Genomic DNA, 15,000 nt, shown 5'->3' with positions numbered 1-15,000 from the left:
GCTTAATGGGGTGAGGTGGGGCTTGGAAATTCCCCGCCTCCAAAGTGGGGAATGCCAGAAAAAGTTTAATAACCACTGCCTTAAAGGGACACCAGGCAACGTTTTTGTGTTAATTATCATCTTCGTAAGTCGGTACATGGTTGACTCATTACAGGGCGAATGAAGACTCTCTCGTCAGCCCCTACTGCCTGTAGGAAGAATATCCCGCTTGCAAGTTCAATGTATCGTACCCGCCGACCTTCAGTCTCACAAAGTCTCAGACATCTCGAGAAGCAGGATCAGTTTACATCCTGCATCCACAGCACAGAGGCAGGCTAACGAAACGCTAGCGATTGTTGCAAACATGTGTATAATGGAAGAGCCGGCGAAGAAGCAGCGAAAACCCTTGACGGAAGATGCAAAGAAAAGGAAAAGAGCTTCACACGTATCAACACGTACAGACGCTAGGGGGAGTTTCGTAGAGAAAAAGCATTAGGCTTGTCTGGTGTCCCTTTAACTTAACAGTTTCATCATTGGAATGGTTATATGACTTTTTCTGGGTTGAATGGTAGCCGTCTCGCTTCCCCCTAGCGCCTGTGAGCGGAAAAAACACCCTTGCAACTTTGGGCCGGTGGGCCGCCGGCCTCAGTGTCAGAAAGTCTCGCGATGTAACAAATTGCTTTACACTACACACATACACGCCATGCACCGGGCTAGAACAAGGTAGCGATGGAGTTTATCAGACATTCGTTGTGGCAGAGTCAGCAAAAAGAAACAGAAAGCGAGTAAACTGCTGTCGGAGGAACAGGGAAAGATGAAACGGCAGACTGACCGAACGAGGAGTGTTGTAAAATATATACTCTGAAGCTGTAAGGGGAGAAAGAACTGTGGGCAAAAAATGAGAAAACTGCATAGAGGGTCTTTAAACTATAAAATAGAGTAGATTACAAAATAGCTTATAATATTTATACCAGTTATAACAAGTGTTATAACAAGTTGTTTAATCAAGCATTGCGCAAAATGTCATGAGCTATTCTCAGATACAATTATTGAATTTATTTAATGTACAGGAGAGCATAATTCTCAACCATGGTATGCAACATAGCTATTTTGAATGTCTGGAAAAAGGAAAAACAATCAAAGGAAAAATACAGATAGATGAAAAGCAAGGGGCCTTATCGACTCAGTGGTGCACAGCACAATAGTCTCTGGCTGTTTGCCTCAAAAGGAGAAAATGGACCACTCTCTTAACACCTTTCTAAGCTTGTTTAAAAAATCCACACTTACTCACCTTCCTTGTTTTTGTTTTCATGAAAAATATTTAAAAGAAGGGAATAACGACAGCAATTTTTCAAAATAGCCTAAATGTATTTTCACCCCTGACCAACAGAGAAGAAAATCGTTACGAACAATGAGCTGTCTAAAATCAAAATACAATGGCAGTATTGATTCCAGCCTTCCGCTGTGTTCAAGTTCAGGTTGGAGGGGTCTGTATGCACTTCATTATATCCCCATTATTCTGTGCCTTTCTTCTCTGTGAACTGCCTCCTCTCCTCTGGGTGAATTCTGTGTGTGTTTGTGAGCTGGAGCCATAACAAAGAAACAGCAAAGGAGATTCTGAGGAAACACCCATGGTTGGCAGTAACACCACCACAACCACACACACACAAGTCACACCTGCAGTAGGGTCCATCCAAAACCTCACTGGTAAATGGGATGAGTGCACATCATGGTCATCGATAGAAAAGCATAAGATAAAGCCAAAGGCGGACTGGCTATCTGGACGCTCTGGAAAAGTTCAGAACGGCTGTTTATTTAAGAAGATAGGGGTGGGTGTCGTACACATTTGCAATCAACTGTGGAATCGGCTAAACACAAGAATCAAGATTAGCTTTCATCTGAAGCATTTGTTTTCTGCCAAATTACTATAAGCATTTTCAAAAAATAACTGAAAAAAATAGTGTTTTTAATAAAACACCACCAAAACCTCCACTTTGACTTTCAGAAAGGTTGCACATTTCTTTGGTATTTTAGCCTCCTGTTTACACATAAGGTTACCTACTGACTGAAAACATCCACAGTATGAGGTAAAATACAGCACCTGAATGGAAGCGGGTTGCTTAAAGAGTCTGTGGCTTTGGACCCCTCAATGTCAGTGGTCACGCTGTGAGTCAGACAGGTCTCGCTGCTTTTGTCCAGCCTCCAAGTGGAACACAAGGTCAAGACACTGGCACAGAATCAGAGCACTATTAGGAGATGGCTGAGGGAATGTAAAACGTCAAGGCTAGATATGCAACAGATTATATAGTCTCAGCAAGGCTTTGTGTCGTTTAAACGAAGAAAAAAAACCTGAGGCAATAAACACTGTTTACTACGAAGCCTATTCCTCCTGCCGTCTTTTTTCACAAGTTGTAGTGCTGACGGGTATTCGTCTTTCATCTGGGTCGTGAATTAGTAATAAACTTTGGGCAGTGCTGAAGAACGCCTGCTGGTTCGACTACAGAAACTGGCCAGTAAAACTAACCACACGTAGGGCTTGGATTCACCAGGGTTAAACCTGAAACAACAGACTTTCTCTTCTCCCAGTGTTGTTTCTTCTTTGCCCCCTTCTGCGGGCGTTTTATTAGATGTGTGTTGTGGCCATATTCACACCTGCTGAGCCGAGCGAAACAAGCGGCTCTGTTCTCTCGGGCCGTGTTTTCACCAGATGGACCCAGTCTGTGACCCATTTGTTCCATAGTCACATCATCGCCAAGCATCAGAAAATCTCAGCTTGTCTCCAGATTGCGCCGTGGCTATTTCAGCACAAACTCATTTATCAAAGCAAAAGTGTTTTTACAGTTGAAAAGCTAAAGAATCTGTGCAATTAATCAACGTTTGTGAGGTGGCTACATTAAAAATAGTCATGAGCAGAGGGGTGGGTGGGTGGAGGGGACAGAGTGAGATAGTTCAAAATGGCTCACCACCACAAGGCAGGGAGCACAATTACACTGAAAAACGGGAAGTGAACATATCCCAGACGACCCAGACAGACAGCCATTGTGCTCATGTTTCCTCTCTACCACGTCGGAAAAAACACACGCTCTTGCTTAGCTTGGATTGTAAGGTCAAGCCAGTCACCCTGGGGGCATGCACAGTGCATCACAGCGGATATGACACAGCCCGTACTCTTGAGAGCCGTCGGCTGTTCCCCTTTCCTGGAATTACGTCGGGAGGCGTGGAGTATTTTTTTTGTATGCAAACTCACCGCCGACTCAGCATCTCAAAGGTCAGCGTGTCAACAGAGCGCTAACCTATGCATCCGCGGATATGACGAAATGCCATTGTGAAAGGGCCCAAGGAGGGTGCTTAGACGCAGGCAAATAAGGACACTCAGCACAAAACATAAAACTCCCCTCACTGAACAGGGGTCCATTCCCAAGATCCTCTCCTTCAAGGGTTTTAGGGTCTCTTGATCTAGTGCATTGATTGTGTCTTTTTGTTTCTCTCTTCCCTTTCCTTAAAATGCTGATGTCTCTGAAGACCACAGATAGTAATAAGGACATCTACATTCCTTTCTTTTTTCCCCTCCCCACTAGGTGGAAATAAATCCCTCTTTCATTATATCTCTCTGTTAGCTTTTGGCACATTAATTCCTGCGTGCACAGCAGTAGCAGCATTGGCAGTGGCAGTGGTAGTTAGGAGGACAAGGGGAGCGAAGTGGCTCAGAGATGGGAGACCAGAGTGCGGCGGTCATTACCTCTCTGTGATTGTGCTGCCGTGGGGGTCTCATCTGCGGGGTGTTTATTGCTCGGCGTGGGGCGCCAGCCTGGTTTACTGCACTCCACCAAGGCTAACAAGGGATTCAGGGAATCAAACACGAGCGCCTTAAAGAAAGAGAGAAGAAAAAAAAAAAACGAGAGCATAGTCGTGTCGCACTGCCGTGCTTGTCTGCTCTCGGTGTCAGATTTCTATTGACTTTTTGGTGATTTGCGGTGGCGTGTGCATGGCAAGGCTGCTCGCACAAGCGGATTATGGAATCCAATATCTGATTATTTGATTGTTTTTGTAACAAGGATGCGGTTGAATTAAATTTGATTAGAATGATTCTCTCCCTCTCCCTCCATATATGTGTGCGTGTGCATGCTTGTGTGTGTGTTTGTAAATAATATCCCTAATAGAATGAAGTGACAATTCTTAAACACCCAGTCATTTGCCTCAGACCTTGTTATCACCTTCACGTTGTAGTCAAAACACAACGGTAACATTGAAGACAGACAGGGCCTGTAAATAGTCCTGCATGTTTGAGCTCACAATCCCCTATGCATGTACCTCAGAGCAAAAGAAAGATCTATCTATCTATCTGTGACACACACACACGCACGCACGCACGCACACACACACACACACACACACACACACACACACACACACTGATACATGTGGTGCACACAGTATCTGAACATCTTTATCTCAATAGCTCAAGTCATAACAGTACCCTTGAGCTAGATATGACTGAAGAGATTGTGTGCATGAGCAAGCGTGCACACACACATACTCACACACACACACACACACAGACACTTACCCTTGTGACTCAAGCTCCAGGTGTTTGGATCTTCTCACTGATAAGGTGAGTGGGCGGATGGCATGTTACGATAATGGGAACGTGTTCAATGACACATTCCTCCCCCACCCAACTCCCCCAACACTCCATATGCTATTCCAGCGACCGCTCATGTCATGACTGGAGCCCACTGATCCACATGGACTCTCTCTGCCCTTTCGCTTCTGACGGAACTCAGCTGGGCCTGGCATTGGGCCTTGTCCACAGCCCAGACTCTCTAGTAGTTACGGAAATTCCCCACGGATTCCCACTGTCTGCTCCCTATGATACAGAGATGTTGCATCACAATGAAACCACACCACTGAGTCCGACATTAGCACAGACTTGGGCCTGAAATGGCCCTAAATCTAACCTCCATAGCAGCTATATACTGTACAGCAGAGGTGTCTTCAAAATAGCAGACAAAGGGAAATAGTTAGTTTTTCACTTCCTTCACTGCAAACCCATACAAATGGTCGGGAGCTATAGTTTCTGGTGAATACTGATGCTTTAAAATCAAAATAGGAAAGTTTTCACTAAAAAGTCCAATTTTAAAATCTAATGTTTAACTCTGCTAGATGGATTTGTATACAGCTCTAGTTGAATTGAAGGTGTTTTCCCAGTCAGACACTGTCTGGGTCTTTACTTTTGTCATGTCTTGCAATTCCTCCTCTAGCCTCTACCATGTGCCCATTACTGGAGAGGGCAAAGCAATGTTAGCCACAAGTCAGTAACTTAAAAGAGCATGTTTGAGTAGAGCAAGAGAAGCCCTGTCGACCCTCGAAGAAAAACAGCATTGACTGCCCTCTTCCCCCAATATACCACCCTGTGCTTAAATCATAGCATGATCCGCAACTAGATTTTTGTCCAAGAACAGTTGACCTCAGTGATGAATTATAACAAGGCAAACCGAGCTGGAATTCTAAATATTTACTTGGGAAATTGCAGCATTCAGTAACCAGACATACCACGGTATATTTAGCTCTCATACATTTAGAAGATGGAGGCGTGCATATCTAAGTCAGTTTACTGGTATGCTTTGAATGTATGTAATCAGAATGTAATCAGACCAAAATGGTCACTCCATGGAAGAGAAACTCTTGATAAAATCCTGAATTGGCCTTTTTTTTAAATATTCACTTAACAACTAGTCCAGTTTCAAATATAAGGAAAACGTTTGGTTGAATTAATTTAATCATTTATTTAAAATTATGGTAGTATAGTTGAATTGCCCTGACGTTTATTTTGAAGGATCAGAACAGTTTGTTCTGTCTCAATATTCTGCTCTGAAACCTATTTTTATTTTTAAATGAATGAATTTGAAGCACTGTTAAACTTTTTAGACATCTCAGCTAGCCAGCAACACATTTTTGGTTCTTTCAAAGCAATAAGCTCCTTGAATTCACCCATTTCTTTTATTAAAAAAAAAAAACAATAGCAATAGCAATAAAAATACAATTTCTCAGTTCCGAAAAATACAATTACTCAATTGCAAGCTGCTTTTGATTAAAGTGTCAGCCACATTAATATAAATGTAAATATAAATAAGCAGTGTCCAATATCTGAATCTTTCCTTTGGCTTTGACGCCTCCCAGTCTTGGCTTCAAGCCATTAGTTAACATGATAACTAATCTAATAAGGAAAATGTCAAGATAAAGGTAAAACAATAATAAGCGAGTAAAAAACAATATTCTAGTGGCTGCTGGTTTTCATAAAACACCCACCCATACCCACACACACACACACCACACACACACACACACACACACACACACACACACACACACACACACACACTTGTCTTGAATTTCTTGAATTTCTCCTGGGGATCAATAAAGTATCTATCTATCTATCTATCTACACACACACACACACACACACACCCACACACACACACACACACACACACACATACACACACAAACACAGACACACACTATATGGTGTACACTGAAGGAATATGACTGCATTTTCGTGGGTATTACTGATCCTTCACTGCTACCAGCTGTCTTCAATGAAGGTGGACTTCTTGCATTTCCATGAAAACTTGCCCATCTGATGTGCAATGGTGCATATTTCTTGCATGATCGTTCAAAGTACCATCACCCCACACCAACATAGTTCAAAATACCATCACCCCACACTAACATAGTTGTCCAGGCACAGGTTGGTCTTTGTTTATTTTCGAGAAGCTTAGACCAGCATGCCCTCTCAAGTAGGGCCAGACCATAACATGTAAACAGTACTGAAAGGTCAAGAGTATTGACTTCTGTGCATTAAACAAGCTAACTTGCTAGCCTTGAGCTGGTTTGCAAAAGTCAGTTTGAACAACCCAGATTGGTGGTCAACCAAGTTTGCTCTAACTAAATTAACAAATTTCATTGGTGAGAGTGACCTCGTCTACTAAGCTGTCAGAACTGGCATGGCAATGAGAAGCCGAATGGGAGAAATGTACATTCCCAGTACATACAGTACAGTAATACATTATGACTGGATTATTGATCATTGATTAATGATCTCATTGATGAGTATCTCACTAGTATACTTATACAGTTTTTTTTTTGTATTTGTACTTTTATTGTAAAGTGTAATTACAAATTGTCTTATGAAAGGCATTTACTATCATTATCATAATCATTATTATATCCATGAACTAACCTATATGCACAAAACGTGTCCTAAATGAAGATGATATAGGTACTCAGATAGGGGGCCCATCACCCAGCCTCCTGCACTGCTGTTGCTGTTGGCTGATGCTGGCACAGATAGAGAGAGGAAACGAGTGCATGGCGTGCACGGCGGATCTCCTGCCTCGGGCAGGGCTCTGGTGAGAACGACCCTGCGGTGCTTCTCCCCTCTCATCTGATGGTCATCCATAATCCCTCCCCTGCCTTGTGTGAGTGCTCGGAGAGGAAGCCAGAAGTCCACTGTAAATCCAACCCTCTCCTTATTTACATTGGGGTGTCAAAAGGTTCCAGTATAACTCAGGCAAGCGGGTGTTTGCTGGGCCTGGGAGTACGTCAATATAGGGAGGGAGAGGTCAGGGTTTTATACCACATAAAAAGGGGAGCCCAGAGCGGTCCCGGCTCTGATCTGGAATGGATCCGACAGTGCGCCGCTGGTTCAGATCAAGGTCTCATCATCCGGGCCGAATCCGTTTCACAGTCGCCAGCTATCAGGGTAAGCATCCATTACCCCAAGGCTTTGGCCTCCAGCTCAGTAGTGTTTACACACTCACCAGAGCTCGTCAAATGTAATGTTTGGGATTCGGTCCCACGGCCAGCTTAGCGCAGATCCATATCTCTGAATTAATGAATGGGACATCGTATGTGGACAGTGTTCTCCTATTACCCATTCGGGCAACAGATGCGACTGGAATGCGATCCTGCGTCTGAAAACGATAACATTTTCTCACAGTCATGTCAAGATTGTGTCGGCGCGGAAAACTTGCCCCACCACAGTCGGAGGAAAGGAATTGACCCATATTCAGCCGTCACATGCTTAAGCGTGTGTCCGCTAAATTAAATTCTGCAAAAACGCAGCTGGCGTCCGGAGTGAAGACTCGCATGGCGCTCGTTCGAAAAGTACTGGAAAGACATTTTCACATGCTTAGGCCTCTGAAGATTGATGGGCTGTTGGTACTGGCTGCAGTCAGTCTTCGTAAACGCATCCCTCTGCCTAAAATAAACGCTGAGGACAGACATAATGGGATTCTCCCGCTCACCAAATAAACTCCGGGATATCAATAACCCAACTGAATTAGGTACACAGCAGAAGATGGCCTGCCTCTCCGCATATATCTGGCACAGGCTTCACCGCCCATGTGTTTTAGAGAGGACTCGGAGGAGCCCCAGTCTCTGATGGGCTCTGACATTACACACAAACCTCGTTTCAGTCAAATCTGTGGGGAAGCTGGGCCACGCAGCGCACTTGAGTCTGCACAGCCCTGTTGCTTATCTTGGAAGTCATCACAATCGAGTGCATTGTGTGTCGGTCAAGGACCGCAGCTGAAAAATCAAAGGGGCAAGCATGCGGAATGATTAAGTGGAATTAGAATCTTTAAGTGATAGCTTGACATCTGCTTTCTTCCCATCCAAGCTTTCCTCTCTAAGACTAGACTTGCCAAGATGTTAATCCATTAGTTAGTATTAGAATGGCCAATTTTTCCCTCCGTGGGTTTATGTTTTGCCAAAAATATTAAAGAAAAAATGTCAAGAAATTGTGCTTCCTCCTTCACTGTGAATGCTCAAACGGATTTATTATTTCCCTAAAAATATTTATCATAAGTTGAAAAAAGTATTTTTCCTCATTTCTCATGACAGGATCAGAGAACATCTGAAATATTCAGCTCAATGAGGACACCCACTTCTAACCCTCAGACAAACTGAACATGGTGACTTACAGCAGTAATGTTTTCCCACTACAACCCCACTTGCCTCCAAAGTGGTTTAAGTGCTTTAATTATTAGCCATTGTAAAGAGTGTGGCCAATTAGTCTTAAAGAAGAGAAGTCATTCTTTGCAATGGGTGTGATTAGGGACCCCGGCGTAATGTCAGAGACACTTTTTAATTAAGGCTTGTCTGCAAGGCACAATATCACTCCCCGCCTCTTCTCTATTGACCTAGCAGAGTCAAGTTATTTCCAACCAGCCAAAGAACAACTTAATACCTCTAAGCAGTTTGTTTTAAATTATTATTATTATTACTATCCGGGGTCTAAAAATTGATGACAATACTAATTAGGGTCCCAGCAGAGAAGCTGATAATTTTACAAAAAATAAAATCAGAGCACAATTTAGTGAAATAAGCTCACTCTTTACAATGAGCACTCTTTTTCTTGATATACAGTACACAAAAAATATATTGTAATGACACCTACAGGGTTCCATAAGAGGGTGAAGAGAAATGAGATACAAATACATGGGCAGATCTAGCATGCTCACGATGCAGCACAGTTACATTAAATGTAAATGTACATTTTGTAATGGTAGCAGTAGTCCTAGTATGACAGTAGTTGTAGTAGTAGCATATTATAGTTGTTCTAGTAGTCTACTAGTAATAGTAGAAGATTTGGTGGTAGTGCTGGTGGTGGTAGAGGTAAGAAATATTGAGAAAAGTGCAAGAATTCATCCAAAATCTATTGATTGGAATCACTCGTACTTCTTTCAAGGCTCTAGAAAGCACCGGGAACAAGCACTAGCTTCAGGCACTGTTTGCAGCGAGCGTATATTGTGTCAACTTGGCAATGTTCAAATAGGAGAGGAGGGAGGGGGTTGGGTACAAGTCCCGGGGCGACTCAAGCTGCACCCGTGGCCAGCGGCGGTGTTCTTGCACATTGTGTGTGTGTGTGTGTGTGTGTGTGTGTGTGTGTGTGTGTGTGTGTGTGTGTGTGTACAGGGAAGTGCAGTGGCGCAAAGCAACTGAACAGAAGAGTTCCTGGAGAATTCCTGGAAGGGGCTTTCTGGCCTAGTTTAAACTAAGGGATTAGCGCGAGGCTGCACTGCCCACATAGACTTAGCGCAGTTGGTCTCTGGAGATGCACAGCCCACAACTCGCTGATTGTCTCCATATCCCGGCCTTAGTACAGGAAACGGCAGAGGTGTAGTATTCATTCCATAACTTCCCTGCTGTGCATATGTGTCCGTTACCAAACCTTTTGAGTTATTCATCTTGTATTCACCTTTGGGGTGTGAGGTGCATAAGGTTCTTTATACAAACCTCTCAGTATGCATCTTGAAAGCATTAAAACTCGTCACCTTTGGGACACAGACTTATGGGTTGTATTGTTTTAACTATGGTAGTTACAGTCCTTCTTTTTAATTCTGCTTATGCTGCTCCCATTATGTCAAAGGCAAGAGTGATGTTGCTGTCATTGTGGAGATCAGCAGGGAGGCCTGGGAAAAGCATAAAGGTGTTGGGAGCTCATTTCTCCCCGGCTACTGACGTCGCCACACAAACAGATCTCAACCGTCACGCCTCTGGTGATTTAAACGTCCTTATGAAAAAAAAAATGTTCACAAAGCAAAATGGCTAGCTGCAAGTGTGTCTTGCTATTTTCCTGTTTCTCCATCACTGCAGTGTGTGTGTGTGTGTGTGTGTGTGTGTGTGTGTGTGCATGCGTGTGTGTTGTGGGTCTCTGTCTGGGGCTGTTTTCATTTAGCATTTTTCTTCCTCACCCCATCCCCTAAACAACACCATCAGCACTCTCCGCAATTACCGAATGGACTCAGGAAGCAGCAGCTTGATTTAGCAGACGGTGGGGACTGCCACATTCTATTATCTTTGGATCCGTGATGATTTATGCTGTTTTGCTACTCGCCGCGTTTCTCGCGGCACATTTCGCCGCGACGCCTCCTCCCGGGTCCTCTTTGCCAGATAGTAGTCCCACACTGGGGCCTCCCAAGCCCGAGTCCACACAACCAGATGTCTGCGCGAGAAAGGAAAAACACCGGGAAGGGCTGCAGTATATTATCAAAACATGTAAGTTGAGATAGTGTTCGATAAGCCCCATAGAGCTCAGTTTAAATACACACACAACATGTGAGACAGGGATACAAGAAGGTCACTTTCTGAGGGACATCTGTATGTGTCTAGAGCTAAATCAAGCGGCCATCCCACCCATATAAAACAAATACATCTGCTCGATGGGATGAAGGCAACGAGGAGGGTGGGCAAATAATTACACCATTATACCCATGTCCCGGCTACTATCTCTTGTGAACATAAATACATAATCAAATGGAAACTGGACGTAAAGACAGGCACGGACGCTGAGAGCGTGCGAGAGAAAATAAACCCTCGGAGAGTTATTGACAGCCTGAGTCTGCCCGCCACGGCCCCTCCTGCCCCTCCCTTGTCTCTCCACAAGGCCCTCTGTCACCTCCGTGCCTACCCAGCAGGCCCTGCTGTTACAGTAATTGAGTGAGTAATGGACTTATTCCGCTGAGTGGCTTTCAGGGTGCACTCCACTTTGGCCCGTAAATCCTGGGGGTGGGGGTGAGGGTGTGGGACGATTGAACAACAACAACAACAACAAACAAACAAAAAAAACAGCAGGAAATAAATAAAAAGTGATAAAGGAGTGCTTCACTTGCAAGACAGTCTCGTGGTTTGTGTCTGGGCTTTGTGTTCAGCGGCTCGCTCTGCCCATTCACACATCCCTGTGGGTGTCCTGTTCACAGCCATTTGAGGGCAATTATCAACTATCTAGACACGGAGAAGCAAATGCAAGGGATATGCCCTAAAGATCATCTTTTTTCCCCTCGTCCAAAGCCCCAGCTCCTCCAGGGACTTGCCCCTGTTCAAACCACAAACCAGAGCCACTGAGTGCCTGCAGATCCCGAACAGAAACAGCCAGTTTACCCCCTCTCTTTCTCTCTGCCCCCCCTCCCCCCCCTCACAATTACAATTAGTTGCCACGGGCAAAACCGCCAGTGGCAAAACAAGCACCCAAAGACAAAACAAACATGTAGACATGGGTAAAGCACCGGGGATCTGCCAAGTGAAATATTTTCAGCACAGTTCTCATGCAGATGCTACTGCCGAGGATGGGAGAACTGACCTCATCTGCTAAATATTGTTTTAGCTATCGCTTCAACAGAAATTCCCTCATAGTGCATACAGTGAATGTATGTGTGTGTGTCTGTGTGTGTGTATCTGTGTGTGCTTTTTGTGTGAAGCTATAAATTTGTGTTTTTGTGGTCGCGTGTTGCTAAGGTCTGGAGGGGCGTGGACGCCCGCCAGTTAAAATACAGATGTCCGACCAGCAGCGTAATTCCATTCGGCTATAATTTACATTTCAGGTCCAGCTCGCAAGACCTGTCATTCCCAGTCCGAAATGGGAAATCGAAGCTGACTGGGGCTTAATGAGAAAAGTGAAAGTTAACTTTTATGAGACACTCACAAAAGTCGCACAACTTTCACTATAATATGAGACCCTTAAGCTAATCATCCATTGCCATGAGAGGCCTTGGCATTTAAAAGCGAAATAACCAATTTCCCAACTTACCCCTTTGTGAGAGCTATTCACAAAATAAGACCGGCAGCCAATTTTAATACTTGAGATGTCCATTGAACCTATCCTCTGTCGTTACACTTTTATTACCTGCTGGATATAATGTCATTAGAAATAGAGTTATATTGAAATACTAAGACTCTCATATTGCGATCATTAAGATTCTTATGATTAAATTGGATTTCAGTGCAATCTCATTAAATGGCTGAGGTAAACACAGAATAATTCATAATCTGGCAGTGTTATCCCCTGCTTTCAAAGACCACTTGATAATATGGAGACACCGGCAGAAGTTCTCCTGTCTTATGCATGATGAACACTCTTTTGATTCATGCCCATCCAGTTTGGTTTCAAGCACAGGAGTGTATGTGTTATTACAGAAATAATTATTACACATATAGAGATTGACGTGAATTATAGTTATGTGTACTTTTAAGGGCGATTGATTTCCAAGACAATAAACATATCCTGGCTCTTTTTAAATTCATATTTTATTGTGCATTTTTACTCACCGTAAGCATACACATTGCACCTTCCTAATTGAAAATGCCACTCCATCTACCTCCCCCCTCTTTAGCCTAGATGGAAATAAGCCGCAGCTTTTTGATTCACGTTTTATATAGAAAGGTCACAAAAGCCCTGATTTATAATCTACTCATGGGTAAATTCTACAGGCTAATCCATCAATGCAAAGGGGGTCTGAGGGAAGTGCTTTGCAATAAACGCCTGCTTCCTCAAGAGGCAGCAAGATTTATCTGCGTGTTCAGTGAGTTTTAGCACGCAAATAAGATTACATAACGTCATATTTGCGATTCACCTAGGGAGGGAAAATCCTGATAGTCCATAGTCGTCCTCAGGGATCAGTGCATCTGACCTTTTTGTCTGCACAGAAACATGATCAGGAAACAATGAGGGCAGCAGCACCACACACACACACACACACACACAGACACACACACACACACACACACACACACACAGATGCACAGACGCACACACACACACACACACACAGACACACAGACGCACACACACACACACACACAGACACAGACACACACACACACATACACACACACACACACATTCACTCACAGACAAACGCACACACATAGCTTTCACTTCCAAAGAATTACACTGTGGATGACATCAAGCTTTATCCAGTGACAGAAACAGATAGAAGAAGAAAAATCCCCAGCCGTGCAGTGGTCTGCTTCAGCCAATAAACAGGACATTCAGCTCAGACAATGGGACAGGATGCAAACTAACCAGGAGGTTTTTCAGAGGTGTCTCCTGGACATGCCGGCGTACTGGCTCCTCAGGGTCAAGAAGCCCAAATTATCTCCCTGAATCAGAGGAAACAGACAGTGCACTCGGAGCGTGTGGCACGGAGAAACAATGGCTCTGACCTGACCTCTGAACATTTCATTAGAGAGTGCCATGTTTCTGAAATGAATCAGTTGAGGACTGGAAAACAGGGGAGAATAGGCCGGGGCTAAAAAAGGGCAGTAGGCTCCACAGCAGGCATTATCTTTGTGGGCCAAGACAGGCAGCTCAGGAAAGCAATCTCTGCTCGCTTTCTTTCCAATATATCTACAAAAACGGTCAAAAAAGTACAGAAATTGGATGAGATCTGGGCTGCTCTACTTTCCCCTCCTCTCTCTCTCTCTCTCGCTCTCTCTCTCTCTCTCTTTATATATATATATATATATATATATATATATATATATATATACATTGCTCTCTGAGGTCCTGCGTCCAGACAAAAAAACATTATATCATCCAAGATTTCCCCACAGTTGCACTTTCCTGTGTGGGTGGCTAGAGAATTAATGCAAACTGCGACATTCTGTGATCCTATTGATCAGCGCGAGTGTTCGCCAGTGGAAATCCAACGCTGGCAGATAATGGGAACCTTCTGATGCAAGTTAAGGGGTGGAAGGTTTGGCAGAGCGGAGCCCATTTTAGTCCCGGGCTGCAAGCGCACATGTCCCGAGCACAGAAAACACACAGAAGGGAAGGGAAGTGACAGCGGTGGAGGTGCCTCTGAGGTAACGCTAGCTTCAATCAGGGAGACGATCAAACATGCTCGCTCTCCATGCAAGAAAATATTATTCTACCAAGAGGGTGGGTTGGTGTAGGGGGGATGGAAGTTTGAGATGGCGGCGGAGGAGGAGGTTAGCCGAGGGTACGCATGCCAACTCCCGTGGTCCAATAGTGCTGCGCAGCGCTCGTTTGGGTTTCGGGGCTCCTTGGGAGAATTGGAAACAAATGTGGGCCTTTGAAACAGCACCTCTCATGAATGTGTCACGAGTGAGCGAGCGAGCGAGCGAGCACTTTTCCTGGCCGCGCATGAGATGGAAAATCACATTCCTCCGGCTGCCGGCACCAGAGGCACCCGCAGCCACATCACACCGGGCCAC

The sequence above is a fragment of the Alosa pseudoharengus genome, unplaced genomic scaffold (assembly GCF_046254945.1).
Source record: "Alosa pseudoharengus isolate Yale_2024_CS ecotype anadromous, Long Island Sound unplaced genomic scaffold, YU_APseudo_1.1 YU_APseudo_1.1_scf_7, whole genome shotgun sequence".
NCBI classification, from domain to species: domain Eukaryota; kingdom Metazoa; phylum Chordata; class Actinopteri; order Clupeiformes; family Clupeidae; genus Alosa; species Alosa pseudoharengus.
The sequence above is the reverse complement of the archived record's forward strand: the minus strand, read 5'-3'. Positions refer to the sequence as shown.